This window comes from Apodemus sylvaticus, chromosome 17 (genome assembly GCF_947179515.1).
Source record: "Apodemus sylvaticus chromosome 17, mApoSyl1.1, whole genome shotgun sequence".
NCBI lineage: Eukaryota > Metazoa > Chordata > Mammalia > Rodentia > Muridae > Apodemus > Apodemus sylvaticus.
This window is the reverse complement of record NC_067488.1, coordinates 66,860,151-66,864,284: the sequence shown is the minus strand read 5'-3', so window position 1 is coordinate 66,864,284 and position 4,134 is coordinate 66,860,151.

Genomic DNA, 4,134 nt, shown 5'->3' with positions numbered 1-4,134 from the left:
TGTGTGTGTGTGTGTGTGTGTGTGTGTGTGTGTGTGTGTGTGTGCACATGTGCATATGACACATGCATGTAGTAGTCTGAGGTGCTGAAAAGGAAGGTGTCCACAATAATATCCCTTTAGCAGCTTCCTTTGAGGTACCTCACACCATGTCCCAGTGTTCTTACTGCTCCAGGGACTGTTTGGAAGGTACTTCCACATTTCAGGAATCCTGGCCTTCTCACTTGAAATATAAGCCTGCTGGAATGTTCAGGGCTCACAGAATAATCCTAAGGTCCCATCCCCTCAATGCACATCCCATGGCCGCCCACCAGCTGTTCCTGTCCATCTTCTCCTCCCACTCTTCTTGTCTGTCCCCCTCCCCCAGACTCTGACCCCCAACCTGCCTGGGGCCTGGGTCAGAGGGGAGACAAAGACAGGATTTATCACCAGTGTAGAGACCAGCTAGAGACCAGGGCTAAGGGCAAGGGCTGACCTCCCTGGGATGGGAGGAGATGCTGGGCCGGATGCAAGAGGCTAGAAGGCTGGGCTCTCCTGGTTCCTGCCCATAACCCCCAGTGTTCTTACTCAGCTGGCTCTCCTTTTTCCTTGAAAACAGAGAAGATACCCCTGAGGCAATTTTTGGCCTCTAAAGGAAAATTTGAGAAGGGGAACAGATGAGATCCCTGTCACAAGGTCATTCTCTCATGACTGGAAACCAGAGGCAACCAGGCCTTCAGCTGTTTCTGAGGCTAGGAAGATGCTGCCAGATGTGGTACAGAGGAACTGCTTTCTAATATAAGAGGACTCTCAGGGCAAACCTGTCAGGTCACCAGCAGGAAGAGAAATAGGGGTCTTGAAAGACAGGAGGCAAGTCCCACCTGAAGATAAAACAGCAGAACTGGTTAGGGGTTACAAGCACCTACTCCAGAGAGTCAGTTTCCTCCCTGAGGTGGTACTCAAGGGACAGAGAAAGCTGCCTTCAAAGCAAACACAGTTGGCTTAAAATTGTCCACTGAGCAGATAGGACATGTGCTGATAGAGAGACCAGTATGATCCAAGGAGGTTCTGAGAAACCAGACTGTATATCTTCTGTGGATGGATCCTGAGCTTCACCTCCAGCTGCCCTTAGAGACATCTCCAGAGCCTTGGTGCTTCTGGCATCCAATGCCCTGATGAGATCTCACCTTACCTTAGAGTGAACTCCAGGCAAGAGCTAGGTGGGAGAGCCACTGAGCCCTCGCCTCAGTCCTGCCCAATGCCCAACCCATTTCTACCCAGGGCTGGTGAGGGGAAAACTGGGGTGGGGGGGAGGGAGTGGGGGTGTCTGCTCTCAGACTGCTCTACAAGGAGCAATCGTTGACTCCATTTCTGATGAAATGCTAGAAGTTGGAGATTTTATGGGGAAGGGTAATGGATTGGGAGAAAACAAAAGAATGGTGTTGGGGGGAGCAGGAAAAGGGAGAGGAGATCCTGTCTTTTTTCCTTACTCTCCACCCCCACCCCCCACCGATTGAGGAGGCAGATTTACAGTCTTGATGTTGGGGGGAGGTGAGCATAAGGAAGACAGATCTGCAGTTTTGCCCTCTGAGTGTCTGGGTACTTAGCTTTAACTCCCCCATTAGCATCAATCCCCATCTTGCTGCCCATCCGTCTTCTGACATCAGCTCCTTCCTCTCTGTGTAGGCCAGGCTTTCTGACCCTAAGCGGCTCTTAAAGGACCAGTCTAGACCCTTCTCTTTCCCTCCTCTCAGTGGGAGGAGGTGAGGACAGCAAGCTGGAGCCTGTGCACATGTATACTGTGGCCATCCTTCCTGAGGCCAGTGTCACCGAGGGTGGGGGTGGGGGGAGGGTGACTTCCAGTTCTCTGTAGACCTCCTTTATGTCATAGCCTCCATCTTTGTCTGCTAACTCCCCAAACATAGAGCAAAAACATTGTGGCCAGGAGTTGAGGACTAGAGAAGGCATACTGATCCTTAGGCAGATCCTTCTTCCCTCCCTCTTTTCCTGGAGGCCCAAGGCAAGGAGTGTTTTTAATTCTCAGCCAGCAGTGGTTGGGAACCGAGGCTCCTAGGAGATGCATTGGGAGCCACATTCCTAGCCTACTTCCCCAAGGATCTAGGCAAATCCCTTCTCTGTGAGGGAGACATCAAGTCCGAGAATCCTGCTTGTGTTTGCTGTCTCTTGTCCCCAATTCATTGCTCAGCAACTGAACTTAAGGCGCAGGAAGAGAGCAGATTTCGCCTGGTCCTCTGCAGAAAAGCTGTAACTGCCCCCCCGGGGTCTTCAAGAACGATGCTCACAAAGTTCTTCCCTGACCTGCCTTCCATTCTTTCTGCTGCAAAACTCTGCAGGCATCGGAGGGGGTTCTCAAGGGCCGTACCTTTTTAACTTTCTTACTGGTTTCTGAAGCCCACCACTCACAGCCCCGTCGCTCCCTCTGGCTCAAGATAAGAGGGAGCCGCTGGTAGGGTCCTTGGGAAAGTGGCCCCGTCCGAAATAGGAGCCCCCACCGTACCCCAGCGGCCCCTTATTTATCACCCTCCAAACCTCACTCTCAAAGAAGCATAAATATTCCTAATTCCTGAAGGCCGAACCTGAGCTCGTAAATCTAAGCGGGGGGTTGGAGGGGGGGTGATGGGAGGGGTCCCGCGCAACAAACGCGACAGAGCTCCCACGGGCTGCGCGCCGCCGGCCTCGGGCCCGCCAGTTTCCCGGCTGTCTTAGCCGGTCTCTCGCAGAGAGCTGCTCCGGAAGCGGCGCGACGGGCACGCGCGGCGAGCGCGCGAGAACAAGGAGCGCGGGGGAGGGGCGCGCGGCCTCGTTCCTAGCCGCTCCCCACCTCCCTCAGAGGCTGTAAATCAGGGCCGAGGCCGCTGGACCAATGGCATCGCGACTCGTAAATCGGCCTGTCAAGATCAGCCAATGAGACGTGGCGTTAAATCAAGTCCTGTCAGAGTTCGGCCAATGAGACACTCTGGGCTGACCATAAATCTGTCTGCAAGAGACAGCGGGAGAGAGAGAGTGTGTACGCGAGCGGGCAGGCGGGGCCGTGGGGGAGGCGCGAAGCGGGGACGCGGGCGCGGGCGCGGGCAGGCGAGAGACTGCAGTCTGCTCGAGAGACGCCCAAATGGAGAGGGACAAAGAGAAGCCTCGAAAGGGCGCGGGCTTGCGCGGCAGGCTGACAAAGATAGTGGTGGGTGTACAGGCACTGACTTCCCATCCTAACACTCACGCCCCAAGAGAGAATCCTTCAGAAAGCCTCGTTTTCTGTTTTCTTTCTCCCAGAGCAGCCTTTATTGAAATTAGAAACGGAGATGTGTGCAGAGGGGGCCCTGAATGATGAGAAAGCAGCTTGCTTGCTAAATTTCTGTCCTTTGGTTTTGGGACTTCTGTGTCCTCTAAGTCATTTTTTCCCAGCAATTGAAGATTAGGAAGTCCCCTCTGATGTCTAACTGCAATCCCTATTGCTGTTCCCTTCTACTCTGAGGAAGATTTTGAATCGCCTTCAAGGAATGTGAAAAGCAAACCCTTTACAAGCCTTCAGAGAGTTGTCAACCTTCAGAATCTTGGAAGGACTGAACAGGAAGGATTTTTGGGTTTGCCTGATCACATGATCTAGCTTCAGCAACGCAGCTGTTTTGTGGTGGTTAGTCCTTACTGCTGGCAATAGCTCTGGTTAGACTTTGCCCTCAAACCACAGTTTATCACTTACTAGTCCTTTGACTTTGAATAAATTAACCCGTTGGTGTTTGTTTTCCCATTTGTAAGAGTATAATTGATTGTCATGGGAATTTTATGCCTACATAAAATATCTTTGCAGAATTTAGCACTACACAAAGAGTGTCTCCTACACTCAGCTTTCTGCAGATCATGAAATTTGAAGCCTAGAGTGGTCCAGAGGTCTCAAGTTCATGGAACTGTCACTCAGGTCTTTGGCCAAGCCTCAGCTGCACAGTCCCAGGTTGCACAGACACCTGACCTGTCTGAACCCTGTATCCGTGGCCTCAGCTTGCTTTTGTTTGTGGGCTGTGAAGAACATCTAGAAACACAGGGTCTGGATTAGGAAGACAAACTCCTGGTCCTGACTGGGGGTGGAAGGGGTAGAGTCAGAGTATCTATTCTCATTTCAATTCTTCGAGGTTTTGTTGTTTCAAA